Consider the following 27627-nt stretch of genomic DNA (forward strand, 5'->3'; position numbering starts at 1 on the left):
CAGAATGACTGGAAAGGGTGTCCAGTGTCCTTCCGGAGGCACCAGGCTGCCACTGTTTCCCGAGTCCTCTGCTCGGCCTGCTAAGGAGAAGGCGGATGGACGGTCTCCCTCCTCGACAGGTCTGTGGTCTCCTGGGGAAGGCCCAGCTCCGACGGAGTGGGAAGGTTCTAGTGTATGTGGGACTGAAAATATCACCGTGGCCATTTTTGGAAAGTGCAATTGGCCAACAGGAGATGATAAGCAATAATACTGGATGAGAAGAGGCATTAACATCCTTTGAGTCGTCACTCGTTGTGGGCGTGGTCTTAGGACAAAATAATAATCGTGGTAGGAATAACATTGGAAATAAATGAAAATGGCGTTCTCCTGACCATCTCCTTACACAGCAGGCCCCGGACACATATTTCACATACAGTATCTCACTCAATGAGATAACGTCAGTCCTGTCTTTCACAGCTTACCAAACACGGCTATGCATGATATTTTAAAATCCTCATTACAAACCTCTTAGGCCGGAAGTCCCAGCGTTACACGAGAAAGCTGAGGTTCAGGACAAGTGAGGGGGCTCTGCCCCGATTTCCAAAGCCTGGAAACAGGGTGTCCCCTCCAGGCACACGAGATTGTGTGTGACGGCCACCCGGTCGTACCGCAGATCTGATGACAGACAGACACAGATAGGGTTTCAGATTCTTTAGACCGGGGGAAAGATGTTGACAATTTAATATCATTTTGCACTTTGCAGCTGGTGTGAAAGCAGACGTTTGGCTCTGGGAGGTTTCTGCGATTTCCTCCCACAGACACCCTGCCGTCCCCCGAGTGGCTGCTCCCGGGCCTGTGGATAATGAGGCCATGCCGGCTCCATCTCCAAGCCAAAGCATGAAGTCCGGTCCCGCCCAGAGAGCCAGCTCCACTTTCTCAAGAAGTGTGGCTTCCAGAAAGCACACACTGATTCCAGAGGCTCTCGTGAGCCCTTTGAAGTTAGCACAAATCTGTAGCTGCTGCTTTCCGGCCCAGTGAAAGGAGGGAGGACAAGTCACTTCGCCCATACGAGCCTCAGTCTTGCTCTCTGTAAAACAGGAACAATGCCGAGCACCTTGCCTTGCCTGCCATGTTATAGGGACAGTAAAGGGAGGAGGTGGAAGGCAAGGTGATGCCTGTACACATCATCTGCTCCTGGCCAAGAAGGGAACCCATCGGGGGGAACCCACACTCTTCTGGGGTGCAAATTTTGCATGTGTCTCTATTGGGAAATCTGTGTGTATTACTTTGGGTAGAGCTAGCTCCTTTACCAAATCAGCTGAAGAGTGTACAACCAAAAACCAAGAACAAGTTTTGTTTTGTTTCTCACTCATGTAAAGTCTAAAATAAGTGTCCCTGGTGACTTTCCTCCAAGTGCCGATTCAACAGCCATGCTCTTTGTCCGCCATCTTTAATACATGGCTTCTAGTACGCTCGTGTGCACCAGCCGCCCGAAGAAGAAGACAAACAAGAAGAGATACCTGCTCCTAGGCTCCTTGTCCCAGAGGTGACCCACATCCCTTCTGCTCATGCTCCAATGGTGAGCACTGTCTTGTGGCCCCATCTGGAGTCAACGGGCCTGAGAAATGCAGTCTCCGCCACAATTGCAATTCCAAGTGTCTTTCTCTCTTTATGACGGGAAAGAGGAAAAGAAAGGTTTTGAATAATTTCTCTCTGTCTCTGTCTCTGTCTCACACACACACGCACACACACCCATGCACTCACACGCATGCACGCACTTCCTGCACTCTAATTGTCTAACCCCCGGCCCAGTGACCCAGTGCACTCTGACCTTCCTGGCTTCTTCCCTCTGAGCCTGAGACACCTACCAGTTGCTCCCTAATGAGTGGAGCTGCCCAGGAGCCTGTTGATAGACTCTTCCTAGAAGCAAGAGACAAATTCACTTGTAAAAGGCCTGGCTGGGAGTCGGGGGAGGGCTTCGGAGTCACACCATCCGGTGATCAGGCCCAGTGTTTTTAACCCATGATATTGTTCTGTGAATATCAGTTGTGCTCAGGTGACAACAGCTGGGGTCATCAGGGGTCTGGGTTTGCTTCCTCTGGGGCTCAGCCTGGGAGACGGGCTGGGGCATGAGACCATCCCCCACCTGGGGATCAAGGGCAGCAGCTGAGGGGACCATGATGCACCGTGGAGGCAATCAGGTCCACGCAATCTAGAAAGTCAGCAAAGCCTAATTCCTTTCAGAGAAGCAGAGCTCCAAGAAGCCGGAGCAGAGTCTGGGGACCACCCTGGGCAGGGCAGGCTGAGGAAGGCAGTGAAGACGGGCATGCAGCAGCTGCAGGAGATGAGAGCAAAATGAGGTGTGTCCAGACATGTCCATCGTCCCTGAATGTCACCATCCTTCAGTGTCCTCCCCCAGTTTCCTCCTCCCCTTACAGGTCCTGATTTTTATTTGTTTTATACGATTCTTTCCATTAAAAAAAAAAACACAGGTAAGCACATTAGTATATACAGTGACACCACCATGTCCCCTGGTAAGTGATGGCATCACCTACTTTTTCCATTTTCCTTTTCACTTAATAACATATTCTGGAGATGTCTCTATTTCAGTGTGGATAGTTCTTATTTCATCTTCCGTTCACATGATACTCCACTGCGTGGATATAGCATAGCTTATTCAATTAGTGTCCCCTGCTGATGGAAATGTGGATCACTTCAAGTCTTTTGGTATTAAAAACGTGATCTATCTCAATGTGGGTATGCGGCGTCTCTTCCAGAACATGTATACTTTCTCAGCCCTCAGAATTCAGTCCAGTCATCCCCTGAAGAAAGAGACCCTGCTCTTCTCCAAGGACAGGTGGGACCCACACACCCTCCCCACCCCCACCACCTCTATTTGCAAGTGGAGGAATCCAAAGGGACATGCTTCACCACCCCTGGCCCCCAAATGTAACAAATCCCTCCTAAGTTAGGTTATTTAGCTTTGGATTCTGGGCTCCAGCTGTGAAATTATGCAGGTGGTGCCACGATCATTTATGAGATGATCTCCATAGGTTGGTGTTGGTTTTGCTGTTGTTGACAGAATTTTAAATGACAAGCTGTGTCGTGAATATAGCTTTAAAATGCATTTTATGTTCGTTTGGTGGGGTCTGGAGATGGAGAGGATTTCAGCACATGTGCTCAGTCTGAGTTCGGACCCAGATCTCTGCAGGTTTCTTTATGTGACTTTCCGTTATGGAAAATTTCAAAGGCGGACATCCCTTCCTCCATAACCTCACTTCAGCATTATAAATATTACGCTCAACTTCTCTCAACTGCTTAGACGTTTATTTTCAAACTTGCTGGAGTGTTTTCAAGGAAGTTCTGGACACCATATAATCTTATGTAAATTATGCAGCCCTTAACATTTTTGAGTTTTAGAATTAGATATTCTATTACACGGCCGATAGTGGAAGCTTTTCACCTACCTCGCTCCTTCACAGACAAAGCCAGTGTTATCTGGTTCTTGTACATCCCGCCCAGGACACTTGATATATTTTCCTCCTTTGTTACCCAAATGGCAGCATATTGTAAGTGCTGTTCCCAACTTCCCCTCCCCCCCCACCAAATAACATAGCAGAGATTTGTCCATATGTGTTCATAGAGAATGCCTTTAATCCTTTTTTTTTTATAATTCCATGTTATTTCATTGCAGGAATCTATTATAATTAATTTAATTCATTCCTCCCAGGTCCTTTGTCTTCTCTTGCTATTATGAATACCACCACAGTATACGACCTTGCTCGCATCATACCTGCAATGGGATTTTTGAAGTGCCCTGTGTGCTGATCCACAACCTCGCGCCACTGCTTCCTACCTCTGGGTTTCCTTCCTCTCAGAGACTAAATAGGTCTCTGAATTTGGGTTTCAGTGTTCTCTTGATTTTCCTTAGTGTTTCGCCACGTCTGTTTGTCTCCTTCCACAATACCTTATTTAGATGTGGAAGATCTGGAACTTTACAGAAACAGAAAAATGCATGCTATGCATTCCTGGGTGATTTGCTCCTTTTCTTCAATATCCAGTTCTTGAGATTTATCCAGGGGTTCCACGCAGCTACAATTCATTCAGTTTCCTTTTTGGGTGTGATTTGGTTATAGGAATACATTGTACATTTAATTAGTCATTATTGACAGACTTCGGATGGCTTCTGGTGTTGCCGTTACAAACAGTGTGGTCCTGATCACTCTTGTAAGTGTCCCCACACGGACGGAAGAAAGTCTTCTAGTGGAAGACTTTTTGCAGGGTGCTCACTGAGAAGAACCATTGGAGTCTATGCCTCCATTTATCATGTGAGGCCAAATTTCTTTCCAGAGTGACTGTACCAATTCATTCCTCCACCACCAGCACGTAAATATCCGGGCTGCTTCAACTTCACCAACGATGGATACTCTCAGACTGCCGAATTTTTGCTTCTCTGGTAGCTGTGAAATGTATTCCATTACAATTTAAAATTGCGTTTTCCTAATTGGTAATTAAATGGAGCACCTTTTGATATGTCCATTGATTATAAGAGATTCTTGGTAGGTAAGGTGCCTCTTTGAGTCTTCTGCCAAACTTTCTACGGGGTTTACTTTATGGTGTAGATAATAATTAATGTTTTGTCTGATACATGCATTAGAAATGAACTCTCCAAGTTTGTGGGCATCCCCACCTCCCCCCACCCCTAGTTCGTGAGAGTTGTCATTTTCCTTTATGGTGTCCTCTGAACAGGAATTTTACATTTTGTTATAGTCAGATTTATTTATCATTTTCTTTGTGATTTGTACCTTTTGTTATTTGCATATCTTTTGTCTTGTTAAAAAAAATTCTTTCCTTTTCTAAATTTTTGTTTATTCACTTATTTTTTTTTAAAAAACTTTGTTTTTAAGTAATCTCTACACCAGTGTGGGACTCAAACTCATACCCCCAAGATCAAGAGTCGCACACTGTACCGACTGAATCAGCCAGGCACACCATTCTTTCCTATTTTTAGATGAAAAACATACTCTCTTTTGCCTCCTTTCTAAATGTTTTATAGTTTTATTATCCCCACTTATATCTTTAATTCACTTGCAATTGATTTTTATGTATGGTGTGAGGTAAGGGGTCTAAGATCTTATTTGCCAGGTGGGTAACCCGTCGCCCCAACATCATTTATTAAAATTCCATCCTCTCTCCTTTGGTCTGTAGTGCCTGCTCTGTAATCGATGCAGTTCCGTGTTTGTGCGGGTCTGGTCCTGGCTCACCAGTGTACCCTTGCCTGTCTGCTCGATAGTCAGCCTGGCTATTCTTGAACAGACGCTACATGGTCTCTATTAACATGGCTAATATAGGTCTCAGTAGGTATAATAGTTCTTGATATTTGATAAGATTTGCCAACCCCCTCACTTCGTTCATCATCTTCAGAACTGTTTGGGATATCCTTGGCCTATGCTTTTCTCTCTACATTTTAGAGTGAAGTATAATGCTAAAGTGAGGGTAGTTTCTCCTTCTCAAGATGTTGTGAGGATTCAATCAAATGATCTGTGTGAAGTGTCTACCATAATGAAAAGTATATGGTGAGTGATTGGGGAATCAGCTGGTGGAGTCACCCTGAGGAGGCCCCTCTTGCTGTCCGGGCCTCTGCTCTCGTCGTGAGCAGTATGATAGTCTCGTTCTTCTCGGCAAACCACAGAGTCATGGGAGCAAGGGAAGAGATGTGGGAACACTGCAAACTGCAAGTCGTATGATGGTTTGTATTCATCCCACAGGGATTATCAAGAGGTTATTGATGTGATTGCACAGCCTTCAGATGAGTGATAAAATTGACCTTGAAAGGCTCACCAAATACTATGCAAACTTAGAGAAAGTTAACCGTCTTGTTCTCTTTAAGAAGCATTTTCTTTTTCTTTTTTCTTTTCTTTTCTTCTTACAGGAAGCTCCACGCCCAACATGGGACTTGAACCACGACCCTGAGATTAAGAGTCACACGCTCTACCGACTAAGCCAGCCCGGTGCCCCTAACAACCATTTTCTACTTTAGCTGACACCATGAAGGCTTTTCCATGCACTTGTTTTTTGTTTTTGTTTTTTTAATTTTGATTGCACACACGTGCTTAGCTCACTGAAATGGTGGCAGAGGTTTTTTCCTGGACACTATGCTGTGAGGGAAGAAACTTTGGATCGAAAAATTGGCAATCATCGTGCCGTTGACTTTGTCCTGTAGGGGAGGAAAAATCTTCCTTCCACCTCCTTAAGTCCTGTGACTGGACCAAAGAATGAAATGGGCATGAGACAGATTAACAGGAGGAAGGTATACACATTTTATTTAATATTTGTATGATTACGTGGGAGTCTTCAAGAGGAAAATGAAGACCTGAAGAGGCATTCAACCCAAAGACTTACATACTTTTTCCACAAAGGACTATAAATTGTGGAGCTGTAACAAGACAAAAGGGCTTGGGCTGGGGACAGTAAATTTTGTAACAGTGACTGGGAAATGTATACAGGAAACTAATAGAAGATATGGGCCATTTCAGTAGGTTTGTTTGTACATGTCCATTGGCATTGACGCCAGTCTCCAGTGATAAAAATGTTCTTCTTTTCCTACTATAGGGAGGACACTTTTCTCATGGGAAATCTTAGGACCTGTAGTTAGGTGGAAAGGGGGAGTTCAGAGAGCCCTCCCTAGTTCTGCTGTTTCTCAAGTGTCTTCAGGTCAAAATATTCATATGCCAAGGCAGTACATTGTGGGACGGCATGTGTGAATCCCTTTGCTCCCCAACTCCCAGCCACGTTTAAGGGGCTTCCAAGCTTTACCAGCAGCCTGAGATCCCCCTTACTCAGCACAAGATACTTGCCCAGCATTTGGGCCATCGCCTCTGCTTGGGCAGCAGCCTGGCCTTTGCTCTTTGTCGGCAGACCCACAGCCATGTTGCAGTCTTCCTGTCCCCCACGCAGGCTTGCCAGTCCTGGTCACATCAGGGCTGGAAGAAGAATGCTGGGTTGGGACTTTGAAGGCTCTGGATTCAAGACCCTTCTGGGCTCTGTGACCAGGGCCATAGAATCCCTACCCCCTGCACTCCCTCTCTTGAGAGTTCCATGCTGTTCTTGTGCTAGGCAGGATGTGTCTTTTGACATAAGGACCTCTCTTTCTTCTTACATATTTTTTCGCAAGTAACTTAAAATCTACAACTCCATCCACCCGGCTGCTGAGAAGGCTCTGCTGTCTCTACTATATCTAGCTTTTATTCATTTGTTTGTTTGAATCAACAGAGCATGGCTTAACTTTCAGTTTTCTGTGCTAGTTCTCTCTTTAATCCTCTCTCCCTCTAGTCTGAGGGTGGAGGGATCCACCTGACTGTCTCCCTGTACTGCTCATGTTTTGATGAAAGGGATTGTGTTGCTAAAACCCAGTTCTGGTTGGCTGGGTAGGTTACTTCCAGATCAGCGTCCAAACTGAAGCAGAGTCCTTCATTGGGCAAAAATATATGTGGTGAGATAAAATCTTAAAATAGTAGCCTCTGGGTTTTTCTTTTTTCAGTCTCCTCGGTTGCCTGGGCTCCATCCAGTAGACACGGGCATCCAACTCTTCAGGAGGTTAGGTTTGTCCCAACAATAATGCAAAGTGAAACAAATCATATCCATTACATTCATTATTACTTCCAAACTGGGTTACTCAAATCACAAGGGAAATTCCTTTTATTATTTTACTTTATTTATTTATTTTTAATTTTTTAAAATGTTTTATTTATTTCTAGGAGAAAGAGAGAGAGAGAGCGTGAGCAGGGGAGGGGCAGAGAGAGAGGGAGTCACAGACTGAAACAGGCTCCAGGCTCTGAGCTGGCAGTCAGCACAGAGCCTGACGCGGGGCCTGAACCCACGAACCGCGAGATCATGACCTAAGCGAAAGTCGGACGCTTAACCGACTGAGCCATCCAGGCGCCCCCCCTTTTATTATTTTAAGCAAATTTGGAAAAATAACAAAGGAGAGCCCAACAGCTGGATGATTGTCTTGGGGCGGGCAGGTAGAAAAAGTTAACAGGTAAAACAACAGAGCATTAATTGAGAGCTCTCCGTATTAACTACCTAGTATGAACAAAAAGACATCTCTGTAGCACAGATGTTAAGAGGTTTTCGTGAAAGACTGCTCTACGTGAATCTGTGAGAAACTAGCCCTTTGACCCTGAGAAAACTACTTAAACTTTCTCAATTTTGTTAGATTGTGGAAGATAACAGACACAGAAGAAGAAAGAAAGCTCATCAATATATAGCAAAATAAGTACATTTAGTGTGACCACCTGTGGTCCCATCACCCAGGTCAAGAACACTGACATCACCCCAGAACCTCCCAGAGTGTTCCCTCCTGGAGTGTACTCCCTTCCCCACCTCCCCAAAATAACTACTATTCCAAATTTTATGGTAAACAGCTCCTAGTTTTGCCACGTATATATGTAACTCTAAACACTGGTTTAGTTTTCTCAGTTGTGAACATTGTATGAAAGGACTCATACTACCTATGCACTTTCTTCTTTCACTCAACGTGCTTTAAGATTCACCTGTGCTATTGCATTTAGCTCGATTTCATTAATTTTCACAGAAGCATAGTAGTGGGTTATATGAGCGTACTGCACATTATCTGTCCATCCTGGTGCCTATGGAGATTTTTGCTGCACCAAGTTTTCTAGGACAGGAAGTACAGCTAGGAACATGTTTGCGGAGTCTCCAGTATTTTGCTCATTCATCCTGTGCCTCATTTATTAACCCCCCTACTTCCAAACGCTTGGAACCACTGGATTTTTCATGTCCCCATAGCTTTACCTTTTCTAGAATGTCATAGAGTTAGAGTCACATAATCTACAGCCTTTGCAGATTGGCTTCTTTCACTTCTAAATATGCACTTGAGTTTACTCTACATCTTTCTGTGGCTTGATAACTGACTTATGTTTTATCATTAATATTCCATTGCATATTTGTACCACATTTTATTTATCCTTTTACTTTTTTTTTAAGGTTATTTATTTTTGAGAAAGAGTGCAAATGGGGAGGGGCAGAAAGAGGGAGATGGAGCATCCAAAGCAGGGTTCACGAGGTCAACAGAGAGCCTGATGTGGGGCTCAAACTCACAAACCGGGAGATCATGACCTGAGTTGAAGTCAAGAGCGGGATGCTTAACTGACTGAGTCACCCAGGTGCCTCCATTTACCTATTTTTTTAAATGTTTATTCTTTTTTGAGAGAGAGAGAGAGCATGCACATACAAGAGCATGAGATCTGAAGCGGGCTTTTCGCGGACAGCAATGAGCCCGATGTAGGGCTCGAACTCACAAACCGTGAGACCATGACCTGAGCCACCCAGATGTCCCTATGCGTTTACCTACTGAAGGACATCTTAGCTGTTCTAAGTTTTGGCAATTGTCAGTAAAGCTGCTATAAACATTTATCTGTCTGTTTCTGTGTGGACATAAGCTTTCAATTCACGTGGGTGCTTTTTTTATATTTAGAGAGCCATTCATTGCTTTACCACTCTGTTCTCTCAATTTATTATAAGCAACTTGGAGAAGCCAGGCAGCCCCATTGAGCCTGGAAATTCCTCTAGCTAGAATTTTGGTTCATTAGGTACACTTGCTAATTTTCACGTTACCACAGGTGATAATATTGTTACACATGTTCCTGAATGCAAGTGTCCCCTTTCTTCCCGCTTCTGGTAACACCTTTCTCGCATCTCTTCATGTCTACACCGACGGCCTCCCCCAGATCCTTCGGCTTCTGCCACCATCGGGGCTCAAAGCCAACACAACGTTGCTTCGGTTTTTGTTATAACACCAGACTCCTGGTATCAAAACCTCTTCCAGGTTTCCACAGCTTCGTGAGAAACCAGCTCATCCTGGGCTGCTGACAACGATGGCTTCTTTTGCCCCCAACTCCGCAGCCTGGGGCGGCAGCTCCTCTCTGCTCCCTGTGGCCTCGGCTGGGGCGTTGCTTGCTGCCTTCCTACCAGGATGCCGATTTGAATATGTTAGTCCTTGCCTTTTCTTTCTCTGTCTCTGTGCTATGTTCCAGAGTCATTTCTTTCTCTCTTTTTTTAAATGTTTATTTATTTTTGAGACAGACAGGGCATGAATGGGGGAGGGGTGAAGAGAGAAGGAGACACAGACTCTGAAGCAGGCCACGGCTCTGAGCTGTCAGCACAGAGCCCAACGCGGGGCTCGAACCCACAAACCACGGGAGCATGGCCTGAGCCGAAGTCAGAGGCTTAACCGACTGAGCCACCCAGGCGCGCCCCCCTCTCCCCCCACTGGCTCATTTCTTTATGTTCCAGTCAACCAATTCTCCCCATTGTTTCCGGTCTCCTTTCAAACCCATTCAGTAAGTGTTTAATTTCAGTCTGACATCCCTTTCTTTAAAAACATGCCTCCATTTGATTAAAGTATAATTTGCAAATGGCAAAGCACATGTATTTTAAGTGGACAGTTTGGTGAGTTTTAACAAATGTATGCATCCATGTAGCTATCACCCCAATTAAAACCTAGATTTTATCTATCACCCCCCCCCCCACACCGAAGGTTCCCTTATTTCCTTAGTCACTCCCAGCCACCATGCCCCAACACTTTCTTCCCAGACCACCTCTGATCTCATTTCTACCACTATATATTAGTTTTGCCTTCTCTGGAACTTCATATAAGCAGTGTCAGATTATGTGAATTCTTTCATAGCAGGCTTCCTTCCTCCTCAGCAGAATGATTTTAAGATTCATCCATGTTGTTGCAAGTATCAATGTTATTCTCCATCGTTGTATGAATTTGCCACAGTTCATTTGTCCACTTACCTATTCATGCACATTCGTGGGTTCTTTTTCCACTTTTTTATTATAGCGAATAAAGCTATTATAAACATAGCTTCACAAGTCTTTTCTGGGAACAGATGCTTTCATTCCCCTTGGGATATTACCTAAAAGTGGGATTGCTGGGTCATAGGGTAAGTTTCTGTTTAATTTTTTTTATAAGAAAAAGCCAAACTGGTTTGCAAAGTGTTTGTCCCATTTTACAGTCTCACCAGCAATATTGGAATTTTGTGGCTCCACACACTTGCCAGTGCTTGGGTATCATAAGTCTTCAAAACAAGTTTCCCCATGCTACTTGGTTTGTAGTGGGATCCCACTGTAGCTTGGATTTACATTTCCCTGATGACTGAAGATGTTGAGCATCTTTTTACGCACTTGTTGGCCATTTCTATCTCTTCTTTCTGAAATGTCTGTTGAGTCTTCTCTGTTTTTAAATTGGATTGTCTGTCTTCTTATTATTAGGTTCCAAAGTTCTCTATAGGTTCTAGATATAGACCCTTTTGGTAGCTGCATCTATGGCAAATACTTTCTCCATGTCTTTTCATTACAAAAAAAAAAAAAAAAAAGAACAACCACCATGCTTTTAAAGATATTCTGTTACTATCACTTCACTTACTGTTTTTCTTAATAGCCCTTCTTCATCATCTGACATGTTAAAATATATTTGTTTCTTTTTCCTGGCTTCCCTACTAGAATGTAAATTTCTTTTTTTAAAAATTTTTTTTAAATGTTTTATTTATTTCTAGGAGAGAGAGAGAGAGAGAGACAGCGTGAGCAGGGGAGGGTCAGAGAGAGAGGGAGTCACAGACTAAAACAGGCTCCAGGCTCTGAGCTGGCAGTCAGCACAGAAACCGACGCGGGGCTCGAACCCACGAACCGTGAGATCATGACCTAAGCGAAAGTCGGACGCTCAACCGACTAAGCCACCCAGGCGCCCCTAGAATGTAAATTTCATGAGTGCAACGTCTTTGTCTCCTGGCTCAGTGCTGAATCCTCAGAACCTAGAACACTGTCTGACACCTAATAAGTATGATTGTCTATTTCTTTAAAAGAATGGATAACGTCCAACACTCCCTCTCGCAGCGGAATAATATAGGCTACACTGAACATGTATTTTGAGTATATGTACATTTACTTTGTCAACTGATATCCAAAATAAAAAGTTGGAGTACCTCCCTACATTGAAAGGATTCAAAAGAATTACCCGGGCAGAAGCAACATTGGATTCGTACAGGGCTAAAGAAGATGCTTCTGGAAAATTATGCCCTTTTAGAAAGAACTTAAAAGCTACTGTCTTCAATCTGGTTCTTCCCTCCCCCGCCCCGCCCCCCACACACCGCCCCGTTGAGCTTTTTAAAAGAGGAGTTGAGACTGTTTCCTCACCGGAGTTACACAGTGAATGAATAGCCATTATCTGTGCATGCAGTCTGAAAATTGTAGCCTTGGATAATGACATTCGCTGAGAGAAGTTTCTGAGAGTCAGAGCGAGGCTGCCATAACAAAATATATTTATAGAGTTCTCTTGTCTTGACTTTGAATAATTTGATATCAGAATAAAACTGTTAGGCATTAACCCTTTGATCATAATTATATGCTGTTTTGAAGCTATTGGACAAAGTGTCAAGCATTCTACTATACAAGCTCTTAACTTATAAATTCAGCAGTGTCTATAAATTACATTGCACGATATTGCAATCTTTTCCCAACAGTTTTACAGAGTAGATCTTGGCTGCCCCAGAGATGGTTTTACCAACTCAGTGATACATTGGTAATTGACCTACCCAGCCAAGAAATCCACTTAATGTCTACTCAGTTCAGGTTTCTGTCCTTGATGTTATCTGTGGGTCTGTTTAACTTGGCACTCATGGACTTGGTCCTCAAGAACTTGATTTAGTCTGCAGATTGAGTTATGGACAGATGAACGAAGTTTTATCAATACATCTGTATATTTACACATACACACAGAAAGACGCTAATGTTTAAGTGAAATAACGTATATGTATAATTGTGAAATGGTTCTGGTGGTAATTAAGTACTAACCCCCAAAAGTAGGACCTGGGTAAGGTTTACCTGGAATGACAGTCATTGTCTGTGCACAATGCTATTTACATGAATGATGCCCCCCGGGGTCTGTAATGTGGATGGTGCTCAGTCAAGTTGTGTGACGTGGCAGCTCTGAGATCCATCTCTCTCCTTCTCTTTGGACACTAATTTTTCATCATTTTGTAACCAAAGGCTTTCCAGGGTCACTAGTTTTAAGTCCCTGCAGAGCACTCTCAGACCGTCCATTTGCAAATGTTCAAAGATCAATCTTTAAAGAACAGACGTGTTCTACCCAATCAGAGGAATGTAACAACTCTTCACCCCGCCCCACCATTTTTTTGGCTGTGGACATTCTAAGTACCTCAAGATCTGTGAGGACTATACAAGTCCACTTGAACCTCCCAGCACTGCTTCCACACAAGTTGTTGTATGGTTACCTGTGGGTCTAAGAGGGAAAAAGAATTTTCCAGAATGCAGCCTACCTGGACGATATCTTTTCAGTTTTTAGTTACCATTACTTACTGGTTGTTCAATATTTTACTACCGAAGTGAGGTTTCTGGTCACTGGCTATTGTTTTTAGTTATTATAGCAATTTAATAGGTGAATATATTTAGAAATCAAACCAATTTATAAACCCAGACATAATTCTGTTACTCTTGTACCCTTAGCACCTAGCTCAGTGCTTGGCACAGACTCAGTTAATATTGTTTTATCTCAATTAAAATTGAAATTTTGTAATGAGGTAGTTAAATGGGTTGTGAGTTATTTGTACTAGTTGTGTAGTAAAAATAATAGATGGGTGAACTTTGGATGTAGAAATAATAGACTGATGAACTTTGAATTGAGACGATGGATAATTTATGTTTGGGGTTTATAAAAATACAAACAAACAAACACAAGCTATGAGTTTGTATTTAACAGAGATCTCTAGTAAATTGGTTGAACTCTTGTCTAAAAGAGTTTTCTTTCTGATCCATAAGGCTGGTTAGATAGTGGAAAAGTTCCTTGAATTGTGGAAATCAACTACTTTGAAATTTTTCAGAACAGAGGAAGCTATTTTTTTTTTTGAGTGATTGGTGTGTTATCTTAAGATAACCAGGATGAAATTTCTCCTTAATAACTAATAATTTAGCAATAACTGATTTGACTGGTGCTTTTCAGTTTAACATGTGACATCGTATAAAGTATATCATCTGAACCACACATCAGTCTTGATATTATGTGACTTATTTTCATTCCCATTTTGAAAACAAAATTGAAACCCAAAAAGATAAAGCTATGGGTGTAGATTAATCCAGTTGGCAAATGTTCAAATTCTAAAGCAATATTCTTTCCACTACATCCCATCATTCACTTTAATGCCATGAAGGAAAACAGAAGATTTGTATTAACAGCCTGTTAACTAATAGTTCAGGTGTTGTGCTTGGTGTTTGAGGGCCAAGGATACAAAGTAAGAGCTCCCTTGAGCACTACAGCATCGTTGAGGAATGCGGATGGTAGAAATTCAGTAACTGTGCCATGTGACAAGTGTCTGTGGAAGTCACTGCCAATGCTGTGTGCAGACAGTGTCCAGGATCTTGTCAGGGGCAGGACCTTGGCACATTCCTCTTTTGATCTCCTTGGAGACTTAGGCACATAGTGGGTACTCAGAAAATAGTCGCTAGATGAAGACTAGCTTAACTGATATAAGAACGAATAGGTTAGGTGATTCTTATATGCCAACGTGGTTAGAAATTTCCCAGGACGTTCTTAGTCCTAGGACTAAGAAGTAGTGAGGTCCCTGTGCTTTTTGAGGTCACCTCTTTTACAGAGCACCCACATTGGTTAAAGAGACGTCTGTGTTTACTGAGGTAATGGGAGGTGGTTTCATTGCACGTCATTCTGCAGTTAGTGGAGTCCAACACACGGTCTCTAGCCCTGTGCATTTTACCACGGAGGGTGTTGTTAAGTGGGGCAATGAAGGGTCCACTTTCATGAGCAAAAAAAAAAAAAAAAAACCCACTAGAAGTTATTTTTTTCTCCTTTCTCTCCCCATTGCTTTAAAATTGCACTACCTTTCTGTTCATATTAAGAGCTGCTCTTGAGAGAACGATCTCTGTTTCCGAGTGATTCGTCGAGAACATTGAGTGCCAGACCACATGCTAATTAAGGCTTGTCACATACCATAATGGCACCTTAGTAATACGCCAATTAACAGTTACTTTAATTACACCACTTAGATGAAATTAATGAAGAGTCTAGCTGATGAGAAATAAGAACCTGTACATTAGAGCAACACAGAACATTCATCAAGTTTCTGATGAAACAGCCTTTGAGAAATCTGTTCCTCCCCTTGCCTAGTAAAAGAAATATTTTCAAGGGGTGGGGGAATGGCTTTCTGTAAAATGAGCTGACAACACACTGAAAAAAAAAACTCATTCTTGCTGCTGTAAGAGCTGAGCATATAGGCTTTAGTGTCTAGGACACTGGGTTCAAATCCTACATCTGCCCTTTCTAACTGTAAACTAGGAATAGAAGGCAACTTCCCCAACCTGACAAAGTGCATCTATAAAACACTCAGAGCTCATATCATACATCCTGGTGAGAGACTGGATGCTTTTCCCCTAAAATCAGAACTGAGACAAGGATGTCCCCTCTCACCACTCAACATCATACATTGTAATTTATAGCTTGTGTAATGAGACAGAAGAAAAAAGGATCCAATTGGAAACGAAGAAGCAAAACCATATTTGCAGATGGCATGATTACCTGTATAGAAAAGCCAATGAAATAAACACACACACAAAAAAGCTACTAGGATTAGTCAGTGAGTTTTGCAAGGTTGCAAGATACAAGATCAACATACAAAACTGTGTTATATTTCTGTAATCTTGGGCATCTTTCTAGACTCTCTGGGTCAGTTTTCTTATCTGTAAAATGGCAACAAGTTTATAAGCTTTATAGAATCATTTTAAAGGTTAAGAAAATGTCGGTTTCTTGGACAAGGATCAGTAAATGTTGGTTTAGTCCCATTTTTAAAGCATACCAGATAGAGTTTTGGTGGGGCTAGCATGGTGTCTTACCTTCCAGGCAAGCATGACAGATTAAGTGATACAAGAGGGGACAGTCACTCCCCCCTGGAGTAACATCCAGGGAGTCCTCTAACACTGGGAATCCTGCAGGGTGAGAAATGTTTAAGAGAAGTTCCAATCCTACAGCCCAAGCTACCCAAAGCTCTCTCTCCATCCATACCCCTCCCCTGGTCCCACCCACTCCCATTCCTTTAGTTGACGCCTGAACTTTCATAACAATCTCCAGAACAGTCTTCTTCCTCTTAAATCCAATCTATCCTTGGCAGCCAGAAGGGTCTCTCTAGAATGCAAATCTAATCACCTCATGGGGCTGTTTAAACCCTCCCTATTGAACTCCGAATTAAGCCCAAGCTTCTTAGCCTGGCCTCTGCACGAATGCACTTGGCACATCTTGGACTCACCCACTTACACTTTTTCTAAAACACCAAGCATTGTCTTGCTTTCCAGCCCTCTTCATTTTGTTTCTCCATCTTGAAAATCCTCCAACTTTTCTCTCCACACGTGGCAAGCCCACCCCAACCATTGCCCAACCACGTAGTATGCATCCCTCTTAGCCCAACGCAAGGTCATCTCTCTGAAGTCTCTCTAGACTGCTCTAGGCGGAATGGGTTTCTACCTCCCCTTACGTCCCGCTATCATGGCACTGATCACATTCTATTGTAATCTTCTGTTTACCTCTTTGAGCTCTTTAAGGATAAGGTTACACCCAATTTGTCTGTGTGTCCTCTCTACCCAGCAAAGAGCTGTGTAAATGTTTGCTGAAGATATTTGGAAAACTCATCTATTTCCTGACGTGTTCCTTTTGCTCTGCCCAGGCCCTGACAAAACCCTACCTGCTCCTCTCTGCCTTGATGGCTATCACCCCTTCCATCTCATCCTGTCTCCGAGGTCTTTGGCTCAGCTGGAATATCCAGTTCCTGTTACCAGCCCTTTCTAGAGTTTGCTCTCCACTGCATTCTTGGTGCCAATGTTGCCAGCTTGGGTGTTCGGGATGGCTTCCTGGTTTTCTTTTACTATTTTTAAAATATTTTAATGTTTTATTTCTTTCTGAGAGAGAGACAGCATGAGCAGGGGAGGGTCAGAGAGAGAGGGAGACACAGAATCCAAAGCAGGCTCCAGGCTCTGAGCTGTCAGCACAGAGCCAGACACGGGGTTCGAACTCACAGGCTGTGAGATCATGACCTGAGCCGAAGTCGGATGCTTAACTGACTGAGCCCCCCAGGCGCCCCAGCTTCCTGGTTTTCGTCTTTGATCTGCCCTCCTCTCCTAGCACTCAGAAAATGTTTCTCAGCATTTTCCGGTATGACGGGTCGCCCAGGCATACAGACTCCTGAACCTTCCTTTGGAGACTCTAGTTCCCCAGGTCTGGGGGACTCAAGAATGAAGGCGGGGCCCCCGTGACTTGTCAGGCTCAGGAAACCCTGCCACCATTTGGCCCCGGCGGGCGCAGCCGTCAGGCCTGAATCGTGGGGCACATGTACATGCTCTCCGTCCCTTTCCTCCAAGGCTGTGTTCTCCAACCTCGGGGATGCAGGTTTCTCCGTTTCTGAAGTGAGCAGACGTTCAGTGCTCACGATCTCGGGGCTCCTTCTCCAGCAGCTGGTTCATGGGGAATGAGAAATAGAGCAGGAAGAGACTAACTCTATTTTGGGAGACAGGGTTTCCAGGGGCAGCTCCCCGATCCCAAATACGCCTGGAGGGAAAGCAGATGTAATTCACAAAGGAAAAACAAAACAGACAAACAAAATCAGAGGCAGAAATGAGGAAAACTAGCCGTACCGCTCTCTAAAACATAATACTAAAAGGCAAGGTACTAGCATAGTATGAACATACGATCAGTGGAAGAGAAGGGTTGGATCCACACTAGCTCCGGAGTACAGAGGAACCTACTGTGTGCCGCGGTGGGCCTCGCAAAGGGGAAGGTTATCCAGTAGACTGCGCAGGGACACTATGAAGCTATTAAAAAGAAAAAAGCCCCCATGGGGCGCCTGGGTGGCTTAGTCGGTTAAGTGTCCGACTTTCGCTTGGGTCATGATCTTGCGGTTCGTGGGTTCGAGCCCCGCGTCGGGCTCTGTGCTGACTGCCAGCTCGGAGCCTGGATCCTGTTTCAGAGTCTGTGACTCCCTCTCTCTCTGACCCTCCCCGGCTCACACTGTCTCTCTCTCTCTCCTAGAAATAAATAAAACATTAAAAAAAAAAAAAAAAGCCCTCAAAACTGTAGATCTTCGTTTCATATCATACTCCAAAATAAATTTCAGATGGGCTCAAGAATTAAATATAACAACATAAAACCATAAGGAACGTAGAACATGTCAAACACTTTACATTATGAATGGGGATATCACCTAAATGTAGTGGAAGAAATCACAAAGAGAAAAGTCAGGAGATTGGAATACTCAAAATATGCATGAAAAAGGAAGAATATGAAAATGTTAAAAAAAAGGAGGAAAAAAAACCTGTGACCAATGTAACAAGAGGTTAAAATGTAATGTAAAAGGAGATTATGCAAATACATAAGAAAACCATCTTAAGACTTGGGTTTTATTTTATTTAAATTTTTGAATTTTTTTAAAGACTTGGATTTTAAAAAGTTCTGGCAAATGGACTTTATTAGACAATACACCCGAGGGCGAACACTAACTGTCTGCACTTTATAATACTGAATCCCCTAGAAATCAAATTCTTGAGCAAAACTATGACATTCAAAAACACTTTTCCTAAAGATTTTCTTTTTAGGCCATCTCTACACCCAACGTGGGGCTCGAACTTACAACCCGGGGATCAAGAGTCACATGCTCCACTGACTGAGCCAGCCAGGCGCCCTCAAAAAAGATTTCAGAAGGTGATAATACTCATCGCTGATGAGGCTGCTATACGCCAGACTTTTCTCATATACTGTGTGTTGATGGAAATAGAACTGAATGGAGAGCAATTTGGAAGTAAGTACTGAGAGCCTGGAAAATAATTGCAAGAAAATAGGCTACAATTGTATAGAGCATCCCTGGCTGGTGTGATTTAATTTGTCATATCTATCCTTTCCTTTATTTTGCAAATTACCTGTAAGTGTGTTAACTTTATAACTCGTCAAAAGTTTTGTTTGAAACCTTAAAGAGACATAGAGCTTTTGGCGCAATAATTTCACGTCGAGAAACCTCTCTGAAGGAAAGAATCCGACATACGAAAACAGCATGAAGACGATCGCCATGCTAACTGCCAGTGCTCCCAGCACCATGCTATTTACAACTGCCAACAATGTCCAAAATCGGGTAGGTGAGGCTATACCACTCAGCGGCGTATTAAATGTAATTAAAATTATGTTTAGGAAGTGCTAACAGAAACACGGGACCACGCTTCTACTTTTCTTGCTTGTTATGCGTTTGCAAATGGAGAGGCTGTGGAGGGGAGAGGGTATAACAAAGGACCGCAAATTTGGTGGTTTAAACAACAGAGGTTGATCGTCTCACAGTCCTGGTGGCCAGGAGTCTGTCCTTCTAGGAGCTCTGAGGGAGAGTATGTTTCAGGGGCAGGTGGCTGATGGCAATTCTTGGCATTCAGTGGTTTGTAGCAGCATCATTGCATTCTGTGTGTGTGTCTGTGTGTGTGTGTGTGTGTGTGTGTGTGTTCAAATTTCCCTTTTTATTTTTTTTTAGGACACCAGTCCCTCTGGATTAGGGCCATCCTATTCTGTATGACCTCACCCTAACCTGATCATCCACAAAGACCTTACTCCCCAAATAGGTTACGTTCACAGGTACTGGGGGTTAGGACGTCGGTATCTTTGGTGTGTTTGGTTTTAGATGTGATGTGACATATTAAAAAAATGAGGATGTAATATTGTACGTGCAAGATCATAGCCACGTTTCAAGACCGTGTACAAAAAAGCACTGGGAAGCAACACAGCAGGATGTTAACAGACAGAGGTCATTGCGGGGAGCCGAGCTGTGTGTGCTTTTTCTTTCTCTTCTCTTGTATTTGCCGCATGTCCCGCACGGAGACCCACTCATCCTCTTCCCCCCAACCTCGCTGCCCTTCTGCGCACGAAGCAGGCTTGCTGCCGGGTGGTAAGCGATCTTCGTAACAACCACGTTGTCTCTCGGCTCCAAATCTACTTCTGGAAGCAGCCCCAAGGTCCTGGGGCTGGCACTCTGCAGACCCCACTTCTGCATTGCCTGCGGGCTCCTTAGGGGTCTCTGAAAGAGGGGGTGTGGAGGGGGAGCCTCGGGCCTTAACGATTTGCTCTCCTCCGGCCTCATTCTTCCCAACTTCTTCACCCCGGCCCGGGGCAGTGCCTTCTCTGGCACCAGCTGAATCCAGTTTTTCGGTTTTCTATCTCTTGCAGACCAGCCTTAATTTGCCCGCCAGCTCAGGGACCCCAGCGCCGGCAAGCAGAGCCTTTTCTTCAGAGACGCCTGGTTCCCAGAACCCTCCTCCAGCTCAGAGACCTCCCAACACACACACACACACACACACACACACGCACACACACGCACGCACACACGGTGCTCCACCTGATGCCTGAGGTTCAGCTCTGTGGGTTCCCTCCTCTAAACATCCCTTTTAAACATCCCAAGCTCTCTGCTTTGTGCCCGGAGCCCGAGGGGTGGTGGGCTGCCTCGGGCCTGGGTACCTGTGGGATAGTTTTCCTTTTTTATCTTCCCGATGCCCAGTTCACAGCTGAATATATACCCAGGTGACCACTCTTTATATTAACTTCTCTATGTTCACAACTCGTTGTGGTTTCTGCCTCCTGATTGCCCCCGTGTCTCAATCCAACGAAAAATGCCTGCGTTGAGCTGCTAGGAATGTCCAGAAGCCTGAGTCGACCCCCCTCCCCCCCCCCCCCCCGGCCCCAGCTTCAGGAGCTAAACATGATTTTCTTCTAAGGGAAATAAGTGTCTTCCCCTTGGTCTCCCCCATCCCTCCATCCTCTCCCCCCCCACCCCCGTCTCCCGCATCCCTTCATCCCTCCATCTGTTTCTTTCTGTCTTCTTCTCTCTCATTTCTGTCCTATGCTTCTAGTTGAAGAAAGGAGAAAACCCTTTTAAATGCTCGGGGCCTTCCCCTAACCTCACAAGGAATGCCACCCTAGGATTTCTCTCTGTCTAACAGGAAATAGTGAAAACAGACGGGAAGAAATGATTTCTGGCCGTAGGACCTGTGGCCATGGCCGTGCCTGGTGGAGCCTGCTCACCCCTCCCGGTACCCTGCGGACACCTGATGCCATGCTGTTCCTGATGGAGAAGACCTCTGTTCCTTGGGCCAGTGCTTCCCTGCTAGGGCAGGATGCACAGACGCCTCCTCCAAGGATTTTTCTGCCATTTCAAGGCTCCCTCAAAGGCTACTCAGCCATGTATCAGCAGGAGGAATGATAGAATTAGACCATGAATTTGGCATTAAGCGACTTGAGAATTGTTTCTTATTTTCTTTAGGTCAGATCAAGCCTCCTCAGCTTGGGCTTCAGGCTTTGAAAGCCACCTTGACTCTAGCACCTCATGTGGCCTCCATGAAGAGGCGTTTTGATGGCTGGCTTAAAGCCTTTCTGAGGCTTCCCAAGGCCCATCCCTCAGGGCTCCAGCTGCCTAGACTCCTCTGCACCCCAGAGCCCGTCACATGCCGCTTCTGTCTGCCATTCCTTCCCCTCCAGAACGTGCCCACACTGTTCCTTCCCTTCCCCTGCAAACTCCTACTCTACCTTCAAGGCCTCTAAGAAATGACCCTCAACAGTTACTGTTACTGATTCCGGGTGGTCTGCTGTGCTCCCACAAATGGCTAGGGACCCTACATGACCTTTGTCACTGCCTTTCTCACTGCTGGCACACGACACTCTGTCTCCTACCAGACTGCAGTCCATTTTCAGGACAGGGGCCTCGAACAGCAGACAAGGGTTTGACCAGCAGCCTTTGTGGCAGATTAATTAGTGCTGGCGGCGCACACACCGTCATCACCCACGCGTGGCTTTCAGTCTTCCGGGAGGAGGGACCCTTCTGGTGGTCGTGACACCTGGGGCAGCGTCTTGGGGGGCTGGGGGCAGGTGGGGGTGCTCTGTCTCCAGTGGATGCGGTGGTCCAGGGGACAGAGGCCTGGCTCCCAGCCTGCCTGGCCCTCCCTGGTACGTCTGCCCCCTGCACTGTGAGGCCACGGCTCCCAGACACACTGTTTTGCTGTAAGCGCCTTGGGATCAGAGTGTTTTGTAACAGGACAACTGGTGGATAATTACGGTCCAGGCGGCTCTGGAGGGTCTGCTGCGTGGCGGGTCTGCATGTGACCCCCCAACCCCCCTCCCCGCCTGGGCTGGAGGGTCTGTGTGCATCTCCCCACCCCCTAGGCTGGAGGGTCTGCGAGCAACCACCCCCCCCACCCGCCCCTGCACCCAGGGCTGGCTGGCTGCCACGGCACCATTTCTCCCCGACTGCTGAGCTCGGGGGTGAAAAACAACAGCAAATGTTTTCTTGCAGGCAGTGCTCATCTCTGCACCCCATCTGTCCCCGGGGCCATCCCGACCCTTGGTTTCCCTGGTTTCACCCACCTTCTCTGGGGTGAAGTGCAGGTCTGCTCATCCGCTCCCCGCGCCCGCCCCCATCACCTGCCTGGAAACATCCCACGGCCCGTCCAAGCCACGTTCAGCTCTGCCTCCTCTCCTGGACACTAAGTCTCCAAGGGTCACCGCCCCCGGTGGCACTGAGGCCTCCATCCCGTGTGTCCCTTGGTGTTTGTACAAACCTCTCTCGGAACCGTGAGCTCACCGTCTTGGGGTCACGGGCGGCCTGTCTGCACCTTGACTGAGGGACCGTGAATGTCTTCCACGCTTCTCTCCGTCCCCAGGGCCAGACACACCCTCTACGCGAAGGCCCTTTCAAAGTGCCCTGACCGTTGCGTGAGGTCTGAAAAGGCACCGTTTGTAGCTCTGGCTCCTGGAGGCCGCCTCGGAGCCCGAGGTTAGCACACAGGAGATTTACCAGCAGCAAAGGAAGCAGATCTGGGCAGGAGCAGGGGCCGAGCGGGCGGGCCCTCGCGACTGAGGCTCCAGCCTGCACTTGGGAACCTGCGCCAGACGGGGCCGAGCGGCCGGACCCGTCATTGCGTGACGGCTGGGACCCTGTGGTCGCCAAGGTAGGGAGCTGTCAGCCTTCAACGCCCCAGAGCCCAAAGGGAGTGTGGGCCACCCGTTTCAGGCCCTTAGCTCGTCATCCCACTGGGAGCGCTTCCGCCCGCTCCCGCGTCTCCCGTCCGCCCTCCGGCCAAAGGCTTCTCGGGAGAAGCAGCTGCCAAGGGGGACGTGGCTGTCTGACGGGCACAGCAAACTGGTGGAAGGGTCTGGGTGAACTCTTGGGTGCCTGTCATGCAGGTGAGGGTCCTGGGATGAGGCCCAAAGAGACAGGATGAGTGGGGACGGGGGGAGGGGTCAGACAGACCCCCCCCCCCCAGCATCACCCACAGCAGAGAACAGCAGCTTCTAGAACAACCTGCTCCCAGGGGCCGGGACAGTGGCAGCTCTTGTGACCCACACAGGTCAGAGGTGACCTGTCCCGGCCTGCCCCACCAGGGAGGGAGGGGCCCTGGTTTGTGCAATCATGCACACCCCCCCTCCCCCAGGGAAGGTCCGGATGTCTCCGGTGCTGCCCTCTGGCCAAGACCGCAGACAGTCTCTCATTATCAAGAATGAGGGGCAGGGGGTGGGGGCCCCATTCCAAAGAGCAGATGGTCACAGTCTATCACGTGCTTCCAACATAGAGTCACTGTCCCTCGGCACCCTGCGTATCACCTCATCTAATCTTCCTGGCGATCCGGGTGGGAAGCGGTATCGTTACATGCCTTTTACAGACGGGAAAACGCGGGCGCAGAGAGTAGCGTGGCCTTGCATTCTGACACACGCTAGATATTTTACAGGTATTTTTCCATATCGGTGTCAGTGTCCCCAATTTGCAGAGAAAACTGAGGCTCCGAAATAATTAGCAATGTCTTGAGACAATGAAAAATGAAGAAGGAGACACAGGCGCATTAGCTTAATGTGGAATGCGTTTTCATATCACGGGGGATGACACTCCTCACCTGCGAATACAGAGGCTGGACAAGGAGCATGGTGTCTCCAAATACCAGCAAGCCCTGTAGGGTAAGTGTGAGAGACCAGGAACAAGGGAGGTCTCGACCCTCCGGGGGGAGGGGTGGGTAGGCGTGAGCACCCGCGAGAGATCTGGGGCTCATCCTTGAGTGACAGAGCCCCTGGGAGGTGCTAGGCTCTCTGTGCTTTCTGAGCCGGGGAGGCGAGTGTGGCCGAAGCAGGGTGGGGCAGGGGGCAGACGGCTGAGGGGAGGGGGGGGCAGCCTTTCCTCTGCACCCCCAGCCCTCTGTGGATCCGCACGTGACTGCCCGGGAAAACGGAGGCTGCTTCCTGCAGATTTAATTCAATGTCAGCTGCAAAGCTCTATTAACTAAATTGGCCATCAACCCGCGTGTCTATTCCACATAATGGGGTTTTGTACAAAACGAGTTTTTCACGGCGTTAAAAAGTGTCATGTTTGAATCAAAACTTATTCCAATGTTCGGGCTAATGAAAGCCTCAAGTGAGAGTTGATCAATGGGTCCCGAGGTGTTTCCATGGCAACAGGAGGAGAGAGGCAGGTCGGATCTGAAGCCAGGCACACCGAGGTGATGCTCTGGGGTGCTCATTGCTGGGACCTCAATCGGCTCCACCAAGGGACAGAGACTTGGAGCCGGACCCGATGTGGGCAGAGTGGTGGGGGGACGGTGGGTGGCGGAGCCTCCTCAGCCTGCCTGGGAGCTGAGCTTTTAGGTCTGAGTTTAGCATCCTTGCTGTGGCAACCAAACCTGTATTTAAGGATTTATTGTTACATTTTTCTGGACCTTCAATGCCTCGGCTCCAAGACTCCCCCAAAGCAACCACTTGCTGTGCCGGGTCTTGCTGTTACCGCCCTGGCCAGCCCTCGCGCCTGTGGGGGGCCAGGCAGCCAGAGCGCGGTCAGGCCTTACAATGGAAGCTCACAGCACGCCCCTAGGAATCCCTTTTCCTCTCTGGCCACCAGTGCTTTGTCTCTAAAATAATGATGAGAGGGGCACCTGGGTGGCTCAGTTGGTTAAACATCCGACTTTGGCTCAGGTCATGATCTCCCGGTTCGTGACTTCAAGCCCGTAGGGCTCTGTGCTGACAGCTCAGAGCCTGGAGCCTGCTTCGGATTCTGTGTCTCCCTCTCTCTCTGCCCCTGCCCTGCTCGTGCTCTGTCTCTCTCTCTCTTAAAAATAAATAAACATTGAAAACATTTTAAATAAAAAAAAATTAAATGATGATTAGAGGAAAGCTGTTATATTGGGGGTTGAGATCGGAATTCCAGTCCCTCCTTCGGCTCTAACATGGGGCTGGTCACTTCACATCTCAGATGGGTAGTTTCCCCACCCATAAATCTGGGACAGTGTCTTGGGTCCCTCTAGGAAGATGTCACAGGCGCAGGTTCCCGACAGGCCATGGGCTAGCCACGCAGACTGCTGGATGTCAGGGTGATGCCCCCCGGGCTGGCAAAGAGGGCACACCACGTGGCACATCAGACCATGTTTTCCTGTTGCTTACAGGGGCCTCTGACCAACGTTAATGCCCTTACATGGGCCCAGGCTTCCAGGCGGGCTCCGCATCTCATGCTCACAGCAGCCCTGACCACTGTTCTCGCATCACGCGTGAGGCCACCTACAAGGGGCAGAGCCATTTCCCAGGTTCCAGTGCTGCTGTGAGAGATGTAGGACGACAACCCAGGGCCCCTGCCCCTCCCTCCCTCCGGCCGCGTTTTCTCGGGGTGCCCCGTCCCCCATGGCTGTCGGCCCAGCATCTGTCCCCCAGCCGCACTTGGGCCCAGGGACCCTTCTCAGCTGGCCTGTGCAGGCTGGCCGCCCGGCCACCCGATTTCCCCACACCGCCATTTGGTCGGGGGGTCTGTTGTGCTAAGGGACGGTGGGGCCAGTGAATGGCCCATTCTGAGCCGGGGACCAGGGCCTGATTCAATTTAAACCTGCCTGTCCAGGACCTGCCTGGGGGAATAAAGGCTGGTCTCTCTGAAGGCTGCAGGCAGGCTACGGCCAGAGAGCCGGTAATCAGGTTTGCTGGGGCCAGTGCCGGCCTCCGCCCGGCACCGCGCCCCATTATCACCAGCCTCTGAGGGGTCAGTGTGGTGGCACTCCTGCCCTGTGGCTTCACAAGGCTCCACTTTCCCGTTAATCGAATCAGCCTGGCATTCCCCCGGCCTGAGGTCATCTCCGTGGGGAGGGGAGCCCAGCATAATGCACGAAGAGCTGGAGACTGGAGGGACCCAAGAAATCACTGCTAGCTCATGGCCACAGACGCACGGGGGAGGGGGAGGCCAGAGAGGGGCGGGCTCGCCCTGCCATGGTCATGGCCGCTGGGCCCCTGCAGAGTGGGGAACGGAAGGCTGAGGACCCCAGGACTCACCCGGACAAGGAATTCTTTTCCCTACCCTGCTTTCAACCTAAAGGTTAAAAAAATTTTTTTTAATGCTTATTTATTTATTTTGAGAGAGTGAGGAGGAGTAGGGCAGAGAGAGAGAGAGAGAGATTGGGAACCCCAAGCAGGCTCCACACTGCCAGCACAGAGCCTGATGCGGAGCTTGAACCCACAACCCGTGAGATCCCGACCTGAACCAAAGTCAAGAGCCGGACACTCAGCCAACTGAGCCCCCCCCCCGGCGCCCCCCCCCAACCTGAAGGTTAAAACGAGCACACCATCGCTCAGCCTCACGATGAAGATGAGGAAGCCATAACAATGGAAAAGGGAGACACCAGAGAGTACGTGCCATACGTTTCCATCTGTGTAAGGACCCAAAGTGAGAGCGATGATGGCCCTAGGAGCCACATGCTGGGAGGCGGCAGGGGAGGCCTTGCTCCTTGAGCTGGCGATGCACAGCGTTTGCTTTGTGAGCCCTGGTCAGGCCAGACTCTCAGGGGTTGTGTCTGTGCGTGTGTTACACTCCAATAAAGGGCTTCAAAGTCTGAAAGCGGGGAGAGTCTGGATTTCTACAGAAACATTTACTGAATCCCTGCCCTGTTCTGGCTCTTTGCTGGCAGCTCGGGGGACAAAAGCTCGGGGTCATGACAGCCAGACGGCACAGAGTAACTGGTGTTCTGACAGACGGACACGTGCGGTGCTGAGGGCGCAGGGAGGGACTCGCCAGTGAGGGCAGGAAGCTCCTGGAGAGAGAGGAGAGGCCAGACCCCATCTCCGCATCTTGACACTCTTGTAAAGGAGGGGGAGGGGGTGCCCGGCCCGGGGCCAGCACACCCCAGTCACGCAGATGCGGGGGCACAGGGAGACCCCAGGCTAGTGGGCTGGTCTGGCATGGGGAACTCAGGGCAAGAACTATATAGGCCAGTGATGCCTTAGCTTGGATAGGCTTTGGGGTTGCCCGGAAAGCCTGCTGGCTCCGCCTAGGACTCAGGGACCCAGAATCTCTGAAAGTATTAGAACCAAAACAAAAACGTCCCTGGGGGAGCTATTGATAAAGTTTTAGCAGGAGGCAGTTGATGAAGAATCATTTTCTAGAGAGATGGTCTAACCTGTGTTTAAGATCACAGTACCACACACACTGACAATGCTATGAAGCTGGCTGGTAGCGGATATTTACCACTCCTGTCTGCCCAGATGTGGTTCCATCCATTCTCTAATTAATATTTTGTTCA

The sequence above is a fragment of the Hyaena hyaena genome, unplaced genomic scaffold (assembly GCF_003009895.1).
Source record: "Hyaena hyaena isolate Hyena2069 unplaced genomic scaffold, ASM300989v1 scaffold_748, whole genome shotgun sequence".
Lineage (NCBI taxonomy): Eukaryota > Metazoa > Chordata > Mammalia > Carnivora > Hyaenidae > Hyaena > Hyaena hyaena.